General features: G+C 35.7%; 1 protein-coding gene and 2 non-coding genes across 6 annotated transcripts in view; 1 reads left to right on the forward strand and 2 right to left on the reverse strand.

Moving 5' to 3' along the window:
• smash (smallish) overlaps nucleotides 1-4715 on the reverse strand; it is a 72548-nt gene extending 67833 nt beyond the window's left edge. For all 4 annotated transcript variants that reach the window (XM_018522040.1, XM_018522038.1, XM_018522039.1 and 1 more), the window contains exon 1: nucleotides 4289-4715. The gene's annotated coding sequence lies outside the window, so the exon portion shown is untranslated. The remainder of the gene's footprint in view (nucleotides 1-4288) is intronic.
• A 9315-nt stretch (nucleotides 4716-14030) lies between these two features.
• Nucleotides 14031-14102, reverse strand: TRNAM-CAU (transfer RNA methionine (anticodon CAU)). Its single transcript has one exon. It is a non-coding gene; the product is annotated as a tRNA-Met (tRNA).
• Nucleotides 14103-15477: 1375 nt separating this feature from the next.
• Nucleotides 15478-15549, forward strand: TRNAM-CAU (transfer RNA methionine (anticodon CAU)). The gene has a single exon. It is a non-coding gene; the product is annotated as a tRNA-Met (tRNA).
• The last annotated feature ends 9279 nt before the right edge of the window (nucleotides 15550-24828 follow it).

Genomic DNA, 24828 nt, shown 5'->3' on the forward strand with positions numbered 1-24828 from the left:
ACACAAGAATTCAAAAACCGTTTAAAATAAATCTTAAATATTTAAAGACTATTTTTTTCGGATCTTTGTTATTAAAAAAACCTACATTCTACAAAACTCTGTGCTGTCACTTTGATTAGAATTAATTAGGCTATATATGGACTTTTGGCATACATGACGTTCTTTGCGATAAGAAATACAAGAGTCCAAAGGATATATCTAAATAAAATATATTTAAAAAATTTAAAGATTGTTGAAAAGATATTATATTTTTCGATGTTTTTTATGTCTTATGTTCTAAAATAGCACTGTCATTCTGATTATAAATTTATCTTAAACGTACATGAACTGTCAGCATGCATGACGTTCTTCGCGATGAGAAATACAATAAAGAGTCTAACATACATCTATAAAACACATCTTAATTATTTAAAGATTGTTTAAAACATTTTACGATATTCTTCGGATGTTTGTTATTCAAGTACCTAAAAAAGTTCTAAAAAAGTCTATGCCATCATCCTGATTAGATTTAATTATATGAGCTCTCGGCATGCATGACGTTTTTCGCGATGAGAAACATCGCGGTGGAATATTGGTAAGCTCGCGTGTGTCGCGGTTTGCGGAATTATTTCGCAAACCGTGCCGTTATAAATCAACTCCGGTTTAATGGAGTCTATTATGTAACACGCCAAAATAACACGCGAAACACTTGAGCGCCGGTTGTGCTAATGGAAACACGTTCGCACGACATCGCACGCAACCAAAGCCACGCACAAGGAGACCATCCGTCCAATCTGCATCGTTAATTATTAGCCACGTAATAACATCTGCGTTGATATCTCATACAGTCTCGGACCAGTGGTCATCCATACGGCGTCGAGTAAACAACGGGCGCTCGTACGCGCAGTTGGATTAAATGTCCGCGTTGCTTGTGTTGTCAGCGTTATTTAGCACGTTGACTTTGGTCGAATAAATTTTCTCTTTTTCTTTGTAAGCAATTTCGCATCTATGCGGGTAATAATCAAAAGAAGGATTGCCGAATCAGTTAGCCGAGCTTGCTTAACTTGAATTGCTGGCGCAATCGGGTCCGTGTTGTCGCAACCGTGAGCGATTCCGTTGTATTCAGAGACCGAAAATCGAGCGTCATGCTTCTGAATTTATGTGCACCTATCTTATAGCAGAGGTCTGATTCTCGAAGAATATCGCATACGAAATACTAGGAAAATCTATAATATACGTGATGAATATTATAGTATTTTCGTACATTTTCATGTGATGTTTTTCAAAAATACAGAATATCTCTGGGAGATATTCCGTAATCAATCATGTTTCAAAATTTTTTGTATGTATGTATATGTACATACAGAACATTTTTATTTCACAGTTTCCGCTCTAAAGAAAAAGTTACATGATCGATACTCTGGTCAAATAATAAAGTTGCTTCCGATCGTATTCGATTAATCATAATTTCATTAAATTAGTATACATATCGCTATATCTCTGTGAAGTTGGCCTCACTTTATTAAAATTTAAAAAAAATAAGAAGAGTCTGATTAGAATTTTAATCCTCAATTACTGCTATGAATATTACCTAATTGTAAAAAGTATTAATTGCTAAAAGTACTATTTGAAATATAGAATGTAAAGCTTAGTCTCACAGCGATTGACAGAGAAAAGCTAAGTTTTTTTTTAATCTACAATTCAAAATATCAATATTTATAATTTTACAGTATTAATCGTACAGATTATACAACCATTTAAAATTTTCGCTTCCAAATTATTCGTTGCTGTAATCATTAATGTCCAGCGATCATGTAACTTTTTCCTAAGGCGAAAACGTGAAAAGTGAAAAATTGGAAGATAATGGAGCTTTTTATGTTTACGCCCTAAGGAAAAGTTTTTCTTTTACCCAGATAGTGATTGTCAAGTTTAGTTTTGGTTAGCGATCGAACTTTTTTTTAAGACTAAACCGTAAAAATTTTTGCAATTATCTTCAATGATAAAAATTTCTACTTTTCCAGTTTTTGTTTTAGAAGAAAAGGTAAGTACATGATTGTTATCCTGGATTAATTTAAAATAATCTTAAATATACAAGCATAGAGCACTTCAAAAATATTGCAATGTTACTGCAATATTGCTGGAATGTTGCAATGTTGCTGCAACATTAGGTCTGTTCATGTTATTTGAAGTCTCAACAAATTTTTGTATTTAAAATGAGATAAACGTATATATATTCGGACATTGAAGAGAGAGAAAGTGAAGATGATGAGTGTAAAAAGTGTAACCAACGCTACAATAGGTCTGTTCTTTTTAACTGAACTTCTTGCACGTTTTATCTTTTACCTTTTTTTTCAATCACATTGAAGAGAAAAAGAAAAAATTGTACACACGAAAAATTCGTTTAAAAAGAACCTAGTGTTCTGTAATAACAGTAATAACACTTTATTACATGCACTTAAAAACTGGGTTTAAACAATATGTAAGATTACATTACAAAGAAAGAAAGAAAAATGTCGTTTTTATCGTAACAAAAATTTGTCAAGCGTGTTAATTGACTGCAAGACAGAGAGGGAGGATCTCTCTATCTATCCTATACTTAGCTATTCAACAGGCTTAAAAAATTTGTCGTACAACACACAATATTAGCTTAAAATCAGAATACGAATATCGTCCAGAAACATCTCATTCATCACGTGGTGATATTAATCAATTATCCAATTAGTTTACCGTAAAACTTTTCTACATTCCTTTCCACGAGTATGTTCGTTGCCAAGAGAAAACGTCGCCGCAACAAAAGAATTCGAGATAAAATAAAGACGGAGATAAAACAGAGGTTTACAGCATCGTCTGCGCTTTCGTCGCCACACGCCTACGGCGCCAGACACCCTCAGGCGCCGCAGTACAATCGCATTTATACTTCTCGTGGACCAATCGTACTAACCGGGATTCTCGACGAGACGGACGAACGAATTAAGAGCGGATTTGGGTCAGACGGCGACGCGGAGGGCGCAGCACGGTAGCCGCTAAGACGAGAATTGCGTACGATCTCTCGGCGCGTTTACGATCTCTTCCCGGAACGTAGACACGCTCACTCGCCCGTCCACCCGCCCCGACCGCCGGCGTAGTACGCCTTTCTAAACTCTCGCGTGCGATTTTTTTTCACGGATCTGTCTTCTTCTTTCGGCTGAGGCCTATGTCACATTGAGTGGTTCATGCGGCACAAAATTCAACCAATCACGAAGTATTTTTATATTTTCTGCACGATATCTGTTTCTATTAGTACTTTACGATTTGCTACCACATGAACTGCTGCCGCATGAATGTTATGTTATTATGTTATTCTTTTGGACTTTCGTATTCTGCATATTCTCACGCGAAGAAGAAGTAAGACGCATATGTCAGCAAGATTATTGTGTGTGCGATTATATTTGAAGAATTATAAAATTGCGTGACTGTCTACAAAGCATCAACATGAAGTGCTGTGTGCCTGGGTAGATTTTTAAGCCTTAAGCCATAAGAAATGGACGAATCACAATCAAGTATTCTCTTCGCATTTGACTGTAGTTGGTCAATTTCTTAAGGCTTAAAATGCTTATTGTAGATCCGGACTTAGAGGTAGTCCCGGATCTACGATAGAGGTTTGTTCGCATCGCATGTTCCAACATGCTCTAATATGCTCCTGTTATAGCTTCTACTCACTTCAACGAGCACGTTAGAGTGAATAAATGCTATAGCAGGAGCATTTTAAAGCATATCAGAGCATGCGACGCGAACAAACCTTAGATTTTTAAGTCTTAAGCCATAAGGAACGGACGCATCACAATTAATTATTCTCCTGGCATTCCATTGTAATTGGTCAATTTCTTATGCCTTAAAACGCCTATTGTAGATCCAGACTAACACAAACTCTTGATTCACCAATTTTGGAACGTCAACCTTAAAATATCGGGACCACTCCTGCGTTTATATAAATATACTAAATTTTATATCAATTTACTTTATATGATAAATCAGGATAAATGGCATTCTTTCGGAATGCTTTTATAGAGAGCCAAAAATCAAAATTGGTGTGTTATCAAAATTCGGGACGGTTAATCATCTTGTTCGAAGGTCAATACGACTTCGTAGATCTGTCGTCCCAACAAGTGCAATCAAGGTTGCTGGGAATTGCGTTTCACGTATGATGCGCACGATGTATTATTTTATCCTTCAATATTAAGTCATGTATCATTTTATCCTTTATTGAGTAAACAACGAGGAGAAACGATACATCATGCGCACTCCCGGCTATCCGAGCATCTCGACTTACCTTGCGAGAGAGGTTCCTGGCGTCGCGTAATCCACAGACGGACGATCCAACGATCCTCACTGCGGAGACGCGGTGCGAGGTGCGACGGGAAGTTATGGCGGGCGGGCGGCTGGCCGGTTCACCGGGTCCGTGCGCTTGTCAAAACCAACTTATCGATCGCACTTGAATCCGGCGGTGCAGGAAGCGCGGAACGACGACGAAGCGCACGATCTCTCGCCGCACCGATGGAACCCGAGTATCACTGCCGCTGGCGTTGTGTTAGTCGCAGAATCCGAGGCGCACGAGAGATCAAGAACGCTCTCCGTCAGCGCGAGCGCAGAAGAGAGAGAAAGAGAGAGAGAGAGGAGACAGAGAGAGAAAGAGATAGATAGCGAAAGAGAGAGACAGGAGCGCGGAGAGACGAATCGTAAGAACCGACCGAGCCGGTTTACCGTGAGGAACTGAGCGAGCAGGATTGTTTGGTTCGCGGCCGCGACTTCGGCCGTTTACGCCGCGGCTCGGCGAGACTCGTCCCTACTCGGCGTTTACGGCCAATCGGGCCGATACGGCCGGCGGGTGAGCGTAGTCCGCGGCGTTCGGCTCGCCTCGGCCGTCCTCGGGCCGCTTCGTACGCGGCAACCTCGACGAACTTTTGCACGGGTCGAGGCCGAACGAGGACTACGAGGTGATGGCGGCGGGAAGGTGAAGAGGGAAGAGGAGGAGGATGAGGCTTCCCGCGGCGACTTCCCGTTTTCTTACGGCCGTTACATACCTACCTTCTTCTCATCCTCGACCTATCTCGTTAACTCCGTAACAATTCGTCACTTTCTGTTCCTCGCTAAATGAAGCCGAACGGCCGTCATTGTTGGCCGCGGCGGCAAGCAGACTTCACGGTGGATCGCGTCAATCGCCATCGTCGGAGCGTAGGACTTTAAAGGTTCTTTGTTGGAGATCTCCGGAGCACGGTAGCCCCGCGCGAAAATATATACGGTACGATACCTTCGTTCATGCATGTACGATGTGTAGGTTCCGCGAGAGCGGAACAAGGAACGCGAAGCCGAAGACGGGAGGATAATCTCGCGTTACGCTTGAAAGTCCCGTGTAAGATCCGAATCGGTTGATAAATGCGTATTCATCATCCGTCGCCGCGATACTATAAAAAAAGTATATCAGCCATATCCATATCCTTCACGATACTAATATGGCTATGCGCCGCTGGAATTTATTAAAGTGGACGGATTAAATACGGTTACATCGTTCCTCTTTTCGATCGATATTGTTGAAGATAGTCTTAAAAAAAAAGAGATTTTTTTTATTATTTCAGTTTTTGCCAAAGACTTGATTTACAATTTCTGTACACATTCATACCTTCTAATTAGTGGCTAAATATTGCTATTCTCTAAATTACACCTAAATTTCATTTACAGAACCAATGATATCAGTATGAAATGTATGGAGCTTTCCATATAAACATCTACTTGTAAATATCCAAGGTGTGGAATTCCATATCTTGTGAAAAGTTAAAATGTTATTTAGATTAAAATTTAAAAAAAAATTTAAATTCACAAAAATGTAGTATTTAATTGGGGCTTCTTTTTGTTGACAAATAATACTGCATTGCTTGAAGGATATGGTACAATTTTTATAAAACAATCCCAAGATCTCGTATCCGAGTACACAATTAGCGTTCTTTTACACGTTCGAACAGAACGATCTCTGTGTTGTCTTATTTGAATAAAAAATCATTTTTTTAAATCTAAAACCTAAGATGTTTAAAATGTTATCTCCGATCAACAATACTTCAAAAACGCTTAAATCATATCGCGATATAATTGTATGTTCACCAAGACATTGTTGAGAATTTAAAAATATGGAAAAGTTTATTAATAATTTTATTTTAAAAATAATATCAGAGTAGCTACTTTTGTCATGTAGAAATTAAAAGAACATGGTTCAAAGGATTGAGAAAAAGGTTGAGAAAATTAATTATCCCCTTCCTTCCCCTCAGAAATTCAATATTACCGGCCATAAAGGACTCTCTTTAGTTGGTTTATTCTCTTGTACTCTGTATATTATACGTCACCCAAAGGTTTGTGCTTCCCCCTTAACCATTTTGATAGTGGTAATCGTAGGCTCCAGAGGGTTAATTGCTAATTCTTCAATGTACAGGATTTTTATTTACAATACTAGATTAATTAGTTAATTATTTTATTTTTCCCGTAATTCTATTCCAGGAATATTCTTATATCTATAATAACTCTTAGTATACACAATTGGATCATTCATGTCTTTTACATTTCTTTTCTTCGAAAAACTAGGAGCATCAAGTAATTAGTTATAATATATATTATATTTATATTAACAACTTTTAAATACAACACAACAACCTTATAAATATTTTCTAAAGATGTTAAGTATATGTAAGAATTATTTAATAATTTTCTCATTTAATTTATATACGTTAAAGCGACGAAAATTAATCCGAAACACAAATGACTCATTGTGTATAGTATAAAGAATGAGAAAATCGTGTGTATTAAGAATTAAAAATAAACAGTTGTAGGGTGAAAGATATTTCGTGTTCGCGAATAGCACGATCGACAACATCGAAATCTTATTCGTGTTCTTCAGCTGTACACGGCTTGTGCTTTAAATTACGACTAGGAGGATGGTCGCCGCGTTCTCTCTCCTCTATCTAAATCCTTTGTTTCAGATCCTGGCTCTCGTCCTTTCCTAGACGCGCGACACGTGCGTCTCTCCTTTCCTTCGCCGGACTGGAAATGAGAAACGCCGAGGGCGAGGCTTGTTTCGCCGTCTTCGGACGAATGGAAAACGTAAGGATCGAAGGAATTCGGTCGAGTAATTGAGGTAGACCATTGCTTGCTTTTCGAAACAATAGAAGATACTCGAGCAAAAGAATTCAAATGCTAATGAACTCTTCTACTATATATCACAAGTGATGATAAAAGAAATTAAGAAATACATAATATCATATGGCTCAAAATATATAAAATTAAAAAAATGTAATACGAAGGGCTACGAGCCAAACAAATTTGAATTTAATATAATAACTAACAGATAATAGAAAAACAAATAGTGAATATAAACAACAGTTTCAACCTCATTTGGATCATTATCAATGTTAAAACGTGTAATAATTAAAATTAGAATCTAACAGTAATGGCTAAGATGGAAAATAAATATATCAAAAACTTATTACGCAGACTTCAATCAAAGTGTAGCTAACTTTAATTATTACATGTTTTAACATTGATAATCCAAATGAGGTTAAAACGTCTGTTGTTTATATTCATTATTTGTTTTTCTATTATCTGTTAGTTATTATATTAAATTCGAATTTGTTTGGCTCGTAGCCCTTCGTATTACATTTTTTTAAATTAGCGAATGTCAAATCTCGAGTAAATAATTTTCTTTGTAGTCTCATACGTATATACCTAGATATATTTTTTGTCACATAATGTATTTATTATTTCCTATACTGAGAAAACAATTGTTCGTTTGACTAAATTAATTTAGTTTGTCTTTATTTTTTTATGAACAGTAAGTATATGTTTAAGTCAAACATATTATATTTGACTTTCATACAGTCTCCAACATAAGAAATAGAGACACTAAATTAATTTAGTCGAATGAATAATTTTTTTTCTCAGCGTAAGCATGCTAATAATGTGCTGATAATTGCTAAGTATTGCTAAGAAACATTGACATTAGCAATGGATCATGCCACGGCGATAACCCGCAAATCCTTTGACACCTCTGAAGAAAATATAGCCGTGAAAGCCTTAAAAGTATTATCAATTGCTAAGTATATATATATTGATAATATGATTTTTTTCTTTACATATTATTTTAAAGCATAATTCTATGACCTGAGAAAATTTAATTAAAATATTTTATCATCAAAGAATTTTTCTTGCACTCAAGGACACTATCTAATAGTCTGATGTGTTAATTGCGTGCTAATGAGTAAGTTTAAAATATGCTGAACTATATTATTTTTCTTGAGAATATGAAAGAATTAAATGATAACAATTACATATTGGTAAATTTGAAAATCTCAACGGTATTTAAATTATTATTCACTAAAATAAAGTGATGAAATTAAAGAAATGGCGCAATATTATGTACGTATTTAAAATCACAATTAAAAAAAAAAATTTATTTTAGTCTTCCTAGTATAGCGATACGAATAATATAGAAATAAGAGATATATAAACTATCGCCTCCCGTTGCACAATGCGGCGAAAGAAATAAAGGCCAATCAATCAGATCGCGCACATGTAGTATGCTCTTCTGCTTCAGTAATCTAAAAACGTTAAGTCACATTAAGTCATTACAGGACAAAAATTGCTTTCAATTAAGTATTTTTTAAGCAGATCGATTTTTTTACAAGATCTATTAAAAATTTGTCACCGAATTTTTCATTACTCCACTTGGTTATCATCGATGTCTTGTATGTACTATCGATAATGTACTATTCGTATGGTAATTATTATTACAATAATTTAAATGATCCATTTTTTAAGTTTATCATAATCAAACTAGGAGTTGAAACTGGAATTAAACGTGAAAAGAGATTACAGCGTGTATAAACAGAATGAAAAATCTGAACGCTGATTGGTAGGCTATAAGGCGATAGACACAGAATTCCAACTCGTCGGAAATTTATCGCTATCGCCTTATTCTATGTTCCTATGTGCATTGACATATGGATTCCCGTATGTTGGATTCCTCTGTTCCTATCGCTATCGCTATCGCTATGTCTATCGTTATCGCTATTGCCTCGCATTGTGTTTAGGCCTTTAGGCCCTGCGCACAATATGGAGGAAATATTAGGAACAGGAATAGATATTAAGATTTCAACCTATCAGAAACCGTGTATTCCGGTGTAACTGGTATCTGATAGGTTAAAATCTTAATATCTATTCCTGTTCCTAATATTTCCTCCATTGTGCGCAGGGCCTTACTCTTGCTGACCCATCACAAGTCTCGTTCACAATTGAATATATTTAATATTCCAAGCACCTGCTCTCGTCACATCTCGCATTTTGATTTCGAGAAAAAATAAGTGCTGTAACGAGTGCCGGTCTATGGCGGACTACGCAGTTTGCATACCGATTTGCCATGTGCGCTTTGTTTTCGAAACCGAAACTTTCTACCGATTTCGTATTTACGCGACGAATACGCGCGTTCGCCGGACCACCACGAAAAATTTCACTAGATCCGATAAGAAGAAAGAAGAGCACAAACGAAAGTGATCTTTCAACTTCCGTTGGCGATCACTTATTCCTATTCCCGTCGCGTTGCTCGACGAAAGCGATACTGTAAACACATTCTCCGTTTCTCGGCAAGCGGTCGCAGAATTTGCTTATTCACGAAGTAACAGTCATGCAACGGATGACCTTACCGCTTTTCACTAAAAAAACCCGTAATGTAACTCCACGGCGACATAGAAAGTGCCGAAAAGTATCTCAATTCTCTAAATTTTCTGGACTGAAATCTCATTCCAACGAGTGAACATTATTGAATCAATCTTGAAAAGAAGCGACTCAATGTTCAAACTTCAAGATTAATATTTCATTCTCCAAAGTGAGATTCACTCTAAAAGTTTAAGAGAAGACGCATGATTCCGTTTTACCGTCCTCGCGATCTTTGTGCATCCCGTGGAACATTCACTGCGTCACGCATCGCGTCGATCACGCAGAGGAGATCTGCAGCTGAGGTTTAAATTGCACAAAAACAAGGTATTGTGCGGAGTAACGATCGTGCACGGGCGTTTACGAGCACAATGCCGTAATAACGTCTCCCGTGTGCGCCCCTTCTCGCCTACTAATCCAAATCTCGAAACGCGACATTCTCGGATGAGTTCCACCTGCGTTGATGTATGCGCGCGGTGGATTAGTCACGCGGCCTCCGAGAGTGCGAGTCGAAATAGAACGCTTAGTCAGACGTCACCAGGAACTGCATCGGGGGAGTCACCGGCCCGTTGCGGCCGCAGCCACCTAAGCCGCCTTACTTTGTTACGCTTTATGTGCCTATTCGGCATCTCGCAGTGATCTACAGCAGCGATCTGCACTGGGGAAAATATCTGGTTGGGTTCATTGGAATTTCGCTTGAAAACGGATGAATCAGAACTTTTTTATTAACTCTACTAGAATTCTGTTTGTGATAATTGGAATTTTAACTGATGTGGAATGCTTTCCAGCAAGAGACATAGATGACACAGTATAACACTGTGAATCATTCCATCTTTATTATTTGCCAATGTTAAATAAAGATGAAATGATCACTATATTACGTTGTGTCTTTTGCTGGAAAATATCATTTATCTATCAGAATCTGGTTTGTCCATTTTCAATTAGATACTTTTTTCATTGCACGGATATGTTCGCGAGGTTGATTGTAGATTGAGTAATCGTCAAAATGTTTCAATATTATGGAATACTTTTTTATAATAAAAAATATTTTTTTATTATATCGCGCTGAGGAAAATGCTTATTCAACATTTTAGCGATTTATAGCAATAGGCCTGTTCTTTTTAGCTTAACTTTTGCACCAGTTCATCTTTCTTTCTTTTCTCTGCAGGAGAAAAGAAGAAGAAGAAAGGTACACTAGTTGCAAAAGTTCAGCCAAAAAGAACAGGTCTCATGATCTACTTATGAGATTGAGATTGCATAGAGTACAGTGGAAAAAATGTCTTGTAACGTTGGAATTTTGGTAGAATTCAATTAGAAGAAAGATACAAATCAGACACTTATAGTTAAATCTATCAAATCTAATCGAGATAACCAGAAATTTAGTTGCAATAACCAGAATTCTGATTTATATAATCAGAATTCGTTTTATTTGTAGTTTGTGTGTTGTATAATCAGAATATTTTTCTCAATGTAGTTATCGGAAAAGTTTCAATCTTATATGCAGTGCTTTTATAATACTCTTTTTTTATAATTTATTTTTACAATTTATATCACACTGAGGGAACTGACATCATTCTTCTTCAAAATTATATAAAGCTGTTTCAAAATATTTTTGATGTTACAGCAATAAAGAATATAAAAAGAATTAGAAAATTTTTGAAACATTAATTTACATTGGGGATATAATATTATAGAAAAACAAATTATATAAATTTTATTTTTAATAAATATTTTTTTATTTATATATATCAATATATTTATTAAGGCTTCCACTAAATTTAAAATTCTTTATTATGGGATTGACTGTTACAATTCATTATATATACTTTCCGTAATATTTTGATGTGCGCATATTTTGTTGCAATTTGATGTAATTTCTTCTGCAAGAAATGAATTTAATAATAGACTTTTTTTTTAAAGAAAATTGCTTTTCCGCAAAAATTTTTAAAGGTATAATACATCATTTCACGGTTGGTGTTAACGATGTAGTAGCAGCAGCCGCATGCCACGATGGCTGGCGTGTATGTATAGGAGCTAGTTTCAGATCCCAGATCTTAAAAGGGAAGCGCACCTGGATCGCTCGAGATGTTTATTTGTACCCGTGAAGCGGCTCTGATCGCGCAGCGCCGATCTCGGCACTCGATGCACGCTTTAAGCTTCGACCGACTTTACAACAAGCTATTGCGATAGACACTTTCAATGCAAATCGCAGAATCCAAAGCCCAAAGACTTAAAGTATCAATTAGACGACGTGCGAAACTGACACAGCGATATAGAAATCATAATTGTTAAATAATAGTGAAATTCACTGAGAGAAAATGGTTACAATTATCATAATTTAACTGTAATTTATAGTCATTTTTTGTGCTAATATTTTTTTGGTAGAACTATATATGCAAATGTAATAATTATTATTACACTAACATTATAGAAATAATTACAAAAATAGAGCTCTTTTAATCATAATTATATAATTAAAGTCACAAAATATCAAATACTTTTTTCTCAGTAATAATGAATAATAATGATAGATACGTAAATATGATAGATACGTACATATTATTTGGCTAGTTTCATTGTTATTCACCGAGTGTTCCTATCCAACATTTGAATCTACTCCTCGATTCAATATTCGAATCAGACGAAGTAATCGACGAGTCCTTGAATAACGCGTGGGTGGATAGATTATTGACGAAGGAAGTTCTTCGTGACAGCGGAGGAACCTTCTCACTGTGAACGCGCACGAACATACGTATACGTTCGTTCGTCTACTGCTCGCATGTGTAAAAGTGCACCTTTACGAGCCACTGTCGCTCGTACGCGTTCAATCGCGTTGATATTCCGCCTTGGAAAACTAGATGCGACGAGCGAGTGCCGTGAATTCACGCGCCTTGTAAGCCAGTCGCTATTGTTACGGTGACGATTGCACGCGTCCGCTCGCGTGATGCCGGCCATTCGCTTTCTCTCTATTTTGCCTCTTTTCATTTCTATTTACGTATGATTTATGCGACATCGCGCTGTTGCGCGGCAACACCGTGTCGTTCGCATACCAAAAAATAACTTTGTACTGCCACATATGCATGTAAAGGTATCGGTATCAACATCGCGTGCAGTCAGATTTACTATACATAAATCGGACGATCCCGTAGAACGCGTGAATAAAGTGCAGGAAAATGTCATCCAAGTCGATATCAAGCCAAATTGATTTATCATTACTTAACCAGATTGCAACCGGTTAATCGATAATTAACGGGAGAAAGTATATTCAAGAAATTCGTTTACGTATAATCGAACGACGTAAGCAGAAAATGCCAGTTACGTGAGCGTCCAACAGCCGGTTTCATCAACGTTGGTTAACTTTAATTGTAACTTGTGTTCTTCATCTACCGCTAATTCTAGTTCTGGGAAGAAGCGAGGATTCAGTAAAAATTACGTTTACAGTTAACCAACATTGGTGTGTTTAAGAAAAGGAGAAGGACGAGGCACTGATCGGGCTCTGCGGCGGGCACGACACCCACCGAATTTATGTCTGTGAACTCCGGTGAACTCCTGAACTCTCGTCGTCTCGAGTCCTTCTCGGAGCGACAATGACGAAAGAATGGCATCCCCGGTCGTTTGCACTTCGATGTCGCGCACACGCGTGTATGCACACGTGGAACGATCGCTAACGGGGTTACGGGACTTTAGAACATAGCTATTGCACCGCTCCTCTTCAATTTTGAATTTCAGAGTCACAGCCACAATAATATTATGCAACGTGAAATATTTACGTGTCAAACGAACATATCCCTCGTAAGAAAAGTGAGACTACAGTAAATAGTATGAAATTGTTCAGGAGAGAAAAAAAATTGTGTATTTTAAAATGAATTATTGACGGCAGTAAACATAATTAGTTAAATAGCTAATAACAAATTGCTTGTTTCAAAGAATCTAGAAGTATATAATATAAATATTAATTTTATTATCATGTTAGATTCCTATAAACTATCTATATTTTGATTTGTGTCGTTCGATTTGTTTTTTGATTGTTTTCAATTCTTTTTATTTTCTATTTGAATTCAATTGTATCACTTTTCCTAATCGAAGGCTGATGCATTTAGAACACAATCCGCACATAATATGAAATTCAAAAAATTTCGACTCGTATCACTTTTCTTCTGGAAATGCAAACTCTGCAGTACTACATCTAGTTTGAAAAATCTTACATATAATAAATGTTAATTAAAATTGTTTCTTTATATTTTTTAAATTTAATATAAATCATTTTACGTTATTTAGATCCTTAGATTAAAAATTTTTTTGTAAGCATCTGTAAAAAAAATAACTAGCAGAGCGTGGTTTCGATCCACGGACCTCTGGGTTATGGGCCCAGCACGCTTCCACTGCGCCACTCTGCTTCTTGAGTACACCTCTGTAAAGGGCAAATAAGAGGTAGGGTAGTTTTAAGCCGATAGGTGGGGTGGTGTAGGTATTGATTAACCACGTTGCGATTGGATGTAAACCATTCATAGAGGGCGTTTTCCAGCAAGGACACAGTTGGTGGTTTCCAGCAAGAAGCATAGTGTAATACAGTGATCATTTAATCTTTGTTTAACAGTGGTAATCAATAACAATGTAATGATTCATTGCGTTACACTGTGTCATCTGTGTCTCTTGCTGGAAAGCATCCACACAGGGAATCATTATATCCTTGTTGTGTGTCAACATTAAACAAGGATGAAATAATTGACTGTTGCACCAAAGAGAAACTTGAAAGTGGCCATCCCGGCCTTTTTTGTGTATTAAACTTCGTACTTCGTAGGGTAATATCCATGTTTTTTCTGTTTTTTTCCATGCTCTTACGTGGGCTGGACAAAGACGAATAATCAAAGTTGAAATAGCATAGAAGAGAATCATAAAAACGATGTTACTCTACGAGATTTGATGCACGAAAAAGGCCGGGATGATTACCCACAGATTTATCTTTGGTTACACTGTACGTCCTTACTGGAAAATACTACAGTCACAACACTTGAGCATTGGAAAACTCTAGGCATCGGGCGCTGTAAATGGCTATATCTAATCATAATGAGATCCTTCCGGAGATGGTCTTAGGCACCCTAAGCATAGTTTTCGGAAATATTTTGTACCTTTAGGCAACAACGAAATTTTTTAATTTTATAACTTTGTATTTTTTAGTTCACTCTATTTGGCTTATTTATTATTATTATTCCATATTTTATATATGTCGTAATGAAAATTCTGATTTATGTTTTAAGGTATTATTTATTATTAGAATATTTATATTAAAATATTTTTTTCTTGACTTACGTTTTTTAATAATAAATGATAATTGAAAATTTAAATGAAAAAATGTATTATTAAAAATCTTTTACTGAAAAAGTAAGATAAAAATATTGTCTAAAACTTTTAAAGGTTATTATTTTTATATTCCTCTACCTTATAAGATATATATAACAAATGTAAATTTATAACAGAAATGTATAACATATATATTAATAAAAGTATAACTGCAAAAGAAAAATTTTTTGGAATATGTTCTGAGCATCCTACTTAAATATTTTTCAAATTTTTAACTATTTATCTATTTAAAGGTTAATTATTAGCTTAATTATTTTATAAAAAAAAAATTAAATTTTTTTTAAATAGTTACAATATCTGATGCAACAATGATATTCACAATTAATGTTGAAAATAAATAACTTTTTTTATTTTTTAGATCTTTTACAAGTACACCATTTAAATAAGTTCTTTCAACACCATCGTACAGACAGCAGAGTGGCGCAGTGGAAGCGTGCTGGGCCCATAACCCAGAGGTCCGTGGATCGAAACCACGCTCTGCTAGGTTATATTTTTTTTTATCTTTTTTATTAGATAAATGTTTGCAGATAAATTCAATACACTATTACAAAAAAAATTCATTATTATTAAAAAAATAATTTGTCATTTTATTTTTTTTTAAGTGCATGATGTAAATGGTTCAGATAATAAATTAATTAAATATATATTAGAAGAGCCACAAACCAAGTGAAAACACAAAAATGTAAGTGCTAAGCAAATACATTAGTAAGCCCTAAAACAAATTAAAATAAAAATAAATAGAAATGAATATAAAACAAACGGCGTTTCGACTCCGATCGGGTCATTATCAATGTTAGACGTGTAAAAACTTTCAATAAATTAATAGTGTAAACATATTTGAAATAGCAACGGCCTATAACTAAAAATTACAAACTACGAAAATAAAAACTTTTGTAATTGTACTGTCTTCAGCTGGATCAGCTGGATGTACAAAAAGGTAGTAAATAACATACTATGGTTATCGCAACGATATTAAAAGTGCTGTTGTATTCAATAGAGATCATCTTTGTAATTGTGCGCAAGGTGATATAGAGAAAACTCGTTATAGACATGTCGCAATATGTTAGTTAATATATTAAGTTTATGTTGATGAAAAATAGCTAATAAAAAAGTCTGTCAAAATAACAATATAAAGTATAAAATAAGGAACGTTCGTTAATAAAAGGCTTATAAAAAAGAAAAACGTTAGTATAAATACCTTCAAAATATTTTCAATGCTAAGTATTAATAACATCAGTCAGAATGTGAAAAAATATAATATCAGTTGTATAAAAATTTAGATTCAAAAAACAATCAGTCTGTTAAAATAATATAAAATATGAAAAAATATTCGTTGATAAAGAACTCATATAAAAAAAGGAAAAAAATCTTAAAATAAATACCTTAAAATTAGTTCCAATGTTAAATAAAATGATATCAGTCTATTGTTTTTTTAATTTTATAATCATAACTCCATAGAGGTTATTTGTAATCTAAAGTATTTATATTATAACATCCTTATTATATATTTATATCACTGAGGTTTCGTAACTTCACATTGTATGTTTATTTAATTAGAGTAATATATTATTTTAATCTAAAATCTCACTCGTGCTTCTTCGTTTATAGGGGCGCGTACGTATTAATGAAATTATGTACAGATCTCGGAATAAAAGATTAGTTAGATAATTTTTGTGACATGTTATATAGGAACATTTTCTAATATTAGAGAAATATACGTACACAATTCGACGACGATGTTGAGACTAACGTTACAGAATTATGCGTGCGGATTTGTGCTCTCGATTCCGCGACTTTGAAGTCATTCGAGTAGCAAGACAACTAAGAATATCACGCTTCTTTATCGGCGGTATTTGAGATGAAACAAGTAACGTTTAGAGGGTAGTTGACTTTCATCCCAATGATGTTAAGTTAGACTCTCACTTATTAATATACTAGCACATCGTTATCACCTTGAATGCCAAAAAAAAATCGATAAACTATGTGTTGCTTTGACATTTAATGCTTCGGTGAAATGTATCAGTAATAATTCTGACACCGAATTATACCGTGCTATCTACAAGAATTGTCAGAAACACTTATAACCCAAACATCGCAAAAGATTGACTGAGACGTTTGAAGGAATGTCTGAAGGACGTTCGAAAGAATGGAATTCTTTTCAGACGTTTACTTTGCGAAGTACGCTGTTCCCATCATACTTTATTTGCACATGTTTTTTTTTCTGTCCGGTAAGATGAGTATTTTAAACTGCAGGTTTAAAAGCTTTCAGCTTCATCTTTTTTTTAATTTTGAAAGTTGTTTTGTTAATTTTTTAAAATTAAAAAATTAAACGTTTATATTTAATAAAATATTCTCCATTTTATAATAATATTATTATAAAAATTAATATAAATTTTATATTAATTTTTATGTTAATTGATAAAAAATTAAGTAAAATTAAATGTGTATGATTCATATATTGATAAAAATACACAGAATTTTCATGATGTCTAAATATTTATCTGTTATAGAGTTTGCTATCTAGGAATTTGCCGTTATATTTGCAGTTACAAAAATTGTATACTTTTTTTTCATTTACAAATGCACAAATTAAATTAAAACAACAATGTCATTTATTCTTATATCAAAGACATTATACATATCTTACATGTAAAATGCTTTACGCAAATTAAGTTTTGCGGATGAAAATAAACAGTGAATTTCTTATTTAATTTAGAATAGATTTTATTCCGATTTTATTTGAAAGCATTAATATATTTTGTATTGAAAATTAAAAGATTGTTAAAGAAGTAGCAGTTATTTGAACTTTCTCTACAAGTAGTGATCTTAAATTTCTTAAGGAATTTATAACAAAGTAGACATGTAACAAAGTAGAAAGTAGACGACTTTTGATGTGCACTGTGTTTTGACCGACAATCACCCGCTATTTACTCGCGTCGTTTGCTGAAAGCTACACCCGCACGTGTTTCGTGGTTAGTAATGGCAACTTACAATACGTCCGGAATGTGTGGTCGAGGACATTGTATTACCAAGAAGGCTACTCACAAGCTTATTAACATTCCACGGGGTCGACATATCGGTAATTTTGTCGTTGCACGATCTTTCCGGCACGTTTATCGTGCGATCAAGTTTTGTCAATTGGCCATCCAATTGCGTAATTTTTTAGGAATTTTTCGGAAAAGATTGAAATCAAGATATATTTAAAATTACCAAAATATATTTAAAATTTTCGACAATAAATTTAACAAATATTTTATGATATAATATACATATATGTTTATTTATTTTATATATGCATGTATAACATATATATTTAATATGTATTTATATTTTATATTTTGTTTTATATTCCTGTGTTTAGCATAAAATATTACATCTGATTCTTAGTCTAAATAGATATATAATCTTTAGGTAAGATAAATGATATTTAGAATCTCATATAGTCATGTTTAAATGTGACGTATGAATTAGTACCTTTACAAGATCTTTATCTGATCTGTTGTTCCATGAATGCTTATCAATACGTAAAGTGCAAAATGCGATCTCTATATCGGTAAGATAACAGCTGAGGTTGACGTAAGAGTTGAAAATCGAGTGTGCCGAGCCGCAAGAGATTATCTCTCGAGAAGGCAGTACGAACTAAAACTAATTTCCTGTCGCGGTATCGTGACGTGTCGCCAACTTGTGGCGACCGTTATGTAAACTTTACTCGGAGTTATGTAAGAACATAACGTTGCACATTTTTTTCAAGCTCGACATAACTTTGATCGATACAGTCAAATATACGGCATTTCGATCTAACCAAACAAGTACAGATGCGTGCTATAATCGTCTGCATAGATGATTACGTAAAGGTGGTAAGACGTTTTTCGCACGTGATATTTACCTTATGACTGCTTGAAATTGCGTGCAAGAAAACGGAATCCAGTTTTAGTCGCGTGATATGGTTATCAAATGTTCGATTTGATTTGCTCATTAAATTATTGCTAAACGACTAAAGCAACACTTCTTAAAGGTTGAAAGCGAAATGAGTAGATAATAAGTAATATAACTAATAATAATTGATGTTTAACTTTCTGTTTAGTTGCACAGTTATTATTTTAAACGATAATTTCACGTTAATCTAGTAAATTATAATAGAAGAGCGTTAACTTAATCACTTGCATGTAAAGACTAATATAAGAAAAGAGACGAATAAATACAAGTTGATTATGGTAACTGAAGACGCACCGCAATCTCCGGGTTTCTGCGCCAAGGTTGCCTGCAGTAAGTAACCAATACCGTTTGTTCGCGATTTATTTTCTACAGCTCATCGATCGGCATTTATTTTATCATATCCACGGAACAGTGGATCCTGATATCGAACCGTTATAGATACATTTTAATAGCGGTTAGCATATGTGGTTTCATAGTGAAAAATATTTCTTGTTGGATTATGCAAGCTTCTGTTACTTATAATCTGCTTATGCATTCCAATCAATCGTAAAATAAAAGACGTCATGCATACAAATGTATACAATTATAGTAAAAAATATAATATATGAAGTCCAGAATGTACAAAAAAAATTTAACGTTACTTCAGCTTTGGTCAGAAGTACAAAACATTCGCACAAATCGACGTAAACGTTCTCTGTGTCTAAAAATAAATTAAAAATAACTATATAAAGATAAACGGGCAAATAAGAGTCGAATTTTTAAAAAACGTGAACGTATAAACATTATTAACAATAATTAAAATACGTACATAATGGAATCTAGAAATATCATTACATGTTTCGGCTTTTATATTGAACCAGCTTCAGATAATATCCTCCTCTTGCTTTACGTCAGTTACCAGTTACCATCGTCAAAAAAGATAAAAAACATGATGTAGTGTGTTACGATTAATGTAGCGATCTTGATGACTGTTACATGAAAGATGTCCGTTACTCACAAACGATTAAATGGTCGATTGTCGCGGAATTTCACGATGTTCTGTTCAGAAAGACAAAATTCATTTACCAATAAATAAATAAAATTTAAATCTTTAGAAGGATTATCTTTTTTATATTCCGTAAAAAGCAAGCACATCACATCACCTCGATGAAACACTTCATGATCGCAGTTATTATTTCGTGGGATGAACACTTCGCCGAAAACATTATTTAAGAAAGTTATAATGACAAAAGATGGTGATGATAAATATGCTGCACAGTCCGTACGAGAAACCAATTAATTTTATGTAAAGAACGAATCCTCCAGGAATATTATTTAGACGTTATGTTAACGATACGGCAGCCCATCTGAGGAACGACTAATAGATTGACAAAACAATTCAATAAGAACAAAATCAAATTTTGTTTATAATAGAAGTGTACGCTTTATGAAGACTTTTGGTGTCGGTTTGTAGATTGAGACTGTTTTTTTGTTTTTAATATTCAACATCTCAGAAATTAAGCGTTTATTATACACGGTACTTCATCTGATATCTGGATGTTATTCCATTCTAAAATTAAAAATAATTTTTATGAAAAATAATATTTATTTTTATAACAATTTTAATATTTGATTAATTCTCTTTTTCTTTTTATTATCTCTTTTTCCAAGAAAATGTAATAATTGAAAGTACTTTATGCTTATTACCAAAGTACTATATCACGTGATAAAGAAAGATTTTTTTTTTTTTAAGTAAGTGCTGATGACAACATCAGTAACAACATAATAACATTGAGTTCTTTGCGTTGTTGGGATGGACACGCAAACCCGACGAATTAGCCGATAGAGTGAGTAGCGGGCGTAATGATCACCGGCACATAAATTTAGCAAGGAGACGAGGCGAGAGACGAAATGCCGGGCGAATAATCCAAATGTGATGAATGCTGGTCAGCTTTACTTTGGAACGGATCCACGCGAGCGCGAGCTCGGCGCTCCGACACCGAAGATTACGAGCCTCTCGGATCTCCGGAGGCTCGTAGTCGACACGCAACGTCAAGCTCGCGGACGAAATTCTCTAACGCTTTTCGACGTTTGACATATTCGCCCACACGCACCTGCTGACTCTCCCTCAAATCTCTGAACCGCACGCCTCGTTTCCGCTTCGTTGCGTGGCATCCGTCCCCGCCCGTTTTTAATTCCTCCTTAGGCTCTCGTTGATAAATGTACATTTGCCTTGCTTAAGATCGCCAGATAGCACATGAACTTCTAAATAATATTTAATATTTAATCGCTTAGTACTCGACATTTAATAAACCACATCGTTTTGTCATCTTATGTTAGTTAATTTCATCTTGATCGCTATCATTTTTTTATTTACTTATCGTGCGACATCCCTTCATCCGTTATCTTTACCGTTAGTATGAGACAGTTGTGTTAAACGATAGATACATAAGAGATTTTTATCTCATTGACTGGCAATTGAATGTTTTTAATACGTATGCTCCCTCAGGAGAGACAGGTATATTTTACCTTCTTCTCGATGCCAGGCGTTTGACCAATAAAATTATAACTTCTCAGCGTAGGACCCGTATACAAAGGAGCTTTGAAGTCCATCAACCGATCGTCTGTGCGCAAATGCACCTTTAAGTATTTATAGCACGTGACGTGTGTATCTGACCGCGACGGAAGGATTTATCGCGCTGCCGAAAGCAGCGTCAACTATTTCGTGAGATAAACAGACTCGTTGTTTCCCCCGATCTTTTCCAGTGAAAATACAAGCTAGGAGTTGGATAGGGAACGCCGCGACGGCGGTGCGGGCCTGCCGGAATTATTAGCTTGTCAAGAAATTAATGTTACCCCGAGAAATCGCCACGCACCGCTTTCACTTATGCGCACCATACAGCACGCCGGTTCTGGAATGCCGAGGATAAATAATTCCTGTGATTTTCTGCGTGTCCATTGTGATGCTAAAAGTAGGTGTTGCACCTGACAGTAGATCAGCTCCATTCTCCCATTTTCATAGATACGATACGAACTACGCGTTTCTCCACTTGAGCCAACGGTATTTATCAATTGCTAAATTGATACTGTAGGATATTCCATCGGGAATATAATTGGATCTTTCTCATCATCAATTCTTTCGCTGCCTCTGCTAAAGATAATTTTCGTATTCCAACAGTCCAGAGTACCTATACATTCTACTTGGATTTTAATTTTGAGGTAGAGAAAAAGTTAATTAGAGATAGCTTGGGTCAAGCATAATTGAGTCGGATTACGTTTCAGTCCTAATTGGATCTTCTTTAAATTTTAACCTCAAGTGTATAATTTTCGTTGCCATTCTATATATCACTCTCACATTTATACATTTCAAAACATAAAGCAAAATGAAGGAGAACGAAGATGGTTTATTTTAGATTACAAAGTGAATGTGAAGAAGCAATTATTATTTTAATAGAAATTTTGGAAGAAACTGAAGGATATTATACAGCTGGATTATTTGATTTTTCTACTACAGATGGATTTTCGTGTGCATGCATTTGATTATACAGATTGTTCGTTAATGTCCTACAATTCTGTGATTGCAAGGGGTACATTCTCGGCCGACTTGTGCCGTCGCTTTTATGCTACCTTCTGCAATGCGCCGCATCAGTCTCCCATAATATTCTACACGAGAAAGAAATCGAATGCTTTCGTAAGCGTCGTTTCCATAAATATTAGTTAAGGCTAACGGACTTTAATCGACTCGTCGACTCTTTTTAGAGACAGAACTGGAAAGAGACGGGAGGTGGGTTAAAGCTCCAGTTAACTTTAACGAATCTTTATGGGAATGGCCCTACGGGATAATTGCAGGAGGGATGATGGTTGGCACTAGAGGCTAGCCCTGCGGAGATCGCGCGATAAATTCTTGCCCACGAGCATTGCGCGAGAATGAGAGAAAGAGGGAAAGAAAGAAAAAAGAAGAGAAAGAACCGGCACGCTTACTCACTTCGCAGCCCGCATTTTCCGCGACATCGGATGGCGAACCGGACAGAAACGGTCGTAAAATCTCCACCACTCTAACGATTAAGGCGCGCCGCAGCGACTCTCTGGGCATCCCAGAGATTATTAGCCTGTACCAGCACCGATCATACCCGACGTGGTACAAACCGTGCCTTCACCGCTATATCGCGACCATATTTCTTTCTCTCAACGAGCGGTGCCGCGCGGGTGCCCGCTATTTGGAGTCGCTATTCGGAGGCGCCCAATATGTCGTACCGGCACGAGAATTGGTCGCCATTCGGCCGGTTATTTGGGGACAGAGAGAGGCACTATCACGAATATAAACATCCAACGACCGCGATCCTTATGGTGGTACGGAGTTAGCAGGCAACTCCGCCCGGTTGCCAAGAATCTCACGTCCCTACAGCATCCGCCTTGCCGCAGTGCCAAGAGAACGTATTCTGTTTCTTCGTCTTGCTCCCTCCGTCTCTCTCTCTCTCTCTCTCTCTCTCTCTCTCTCTCTCTCTCTCTCTCTCTCCTTTTGCAGTCTTGCGTTTTGCTCGCCATCTCGCTCTCTTTCTCTTGGTAGAAGAGGTTCTACCATCTTGACCTGGACTAGGGCATGCTGCTGGTAACCATTTTTCTTCAGACGCTTGCTTCGCTCGATCGGTGATCCCTAGGCCAGAAAACATGGAACGAGAGATTAGTACAGCACGCAACTGATACACCTTCTCTGTCTATCTACCTCTCTGCCTCGCCGTTCGCTCTCGTGCAGAAAATACATGCGGTAGGATAGGGAGAGAGGTGAGATGACCAGCGACAACGCCGTCGGTGCGGCGTGTCCATTCTCAATGATAGAATGGTGTGATGTATCAACATGATATTCGAAATTGTCGCAATTCGTATCGCCTAATAGCGCTCACCTCTACTGGTTATTTTCGTCAGCGCTTGAATGATGAATCGATGTCAACCGATATTGTGCTCCTCGGAATGTTTCTCTCGTTAGCTCTAGTCTAATGAAGTCCCTACACTCATACATTAAGAAAAAATTTTTATGTAATAAAAATAATTAATGTAATTCTCAATTGGATGCGTGGCATGTAATTTTATATCAAAAATAACTTTGCGTTACTTCAAAGTTACCCATTAGAGTTATTCTTACCAAATTTGTTAGGTTTAAATTTATTTCAATATAAAAATTATCTATTTAAAGCGATTCAAATTAATGCGTTAGTCGAATTCACGCACAAAATCTGGTAAATTGTGTTTTCGATATTCTGATCTTCAGAACGGTAAAAATAGATAAGTTGCATCAATGAAGAAAGGACAATTATTTCTACGTTTCCAAGTTTCTTTTGGCACAAAATGATTCCAATTAATAGCGTGGTTTATCTGAATAACTGAAACATTTTGATAGATGCGGCACGATCAAATAGATCGGCAAACGTAATCGATTCGTCGTATTGTTCGAAAGCATTCCGTGTTCGCGCAATTTTGCCGCAAGGTCCGCGGTATCTCCTTGTAAATCTAGTTTAAGTATCTACTTTACATAATTAGAGTTGTTTGAATACCGCGCGATTTTCCTTTTACAATACACGTGCGATTCCATCACGGATATTACGAACGTTGATTGGAGCCACTTCGAACGATTTGGTTTACGTGAGGAAAAGACCGGCCATTAAATTTATTATTGGTCGTCACGAAGACATGTAGCGCGAAAAAGGTGTAATAAAGTCTACGTATGTTCGCAAAATGTCTAGGCGCAGCCAACAAAATTAAAAATTCATAAGCTACAGCTACAAGTTTATAAATCTATTTTCACGCTTGTATAATTTATATTGCACCTATAACTAAATATACATATAACGG

This window comes from Trachymyrmex cornetzi, unplaced genomic scaffold (assembly GCF_001594075.2).
Source record: "Trachymyrmex cornetzi isolate Tcor2-1 unplaced genomic scaffold, Tcor1.1 scaffold127, whole genome shotgun sequence".
Taxonomy (NCBI): Eukaryota; Metazoa; Arthropoda; class Insecta; order Hymenoptera; family Formicidae; genus Trachymyrmex; species Trachymyrmex cornetzi.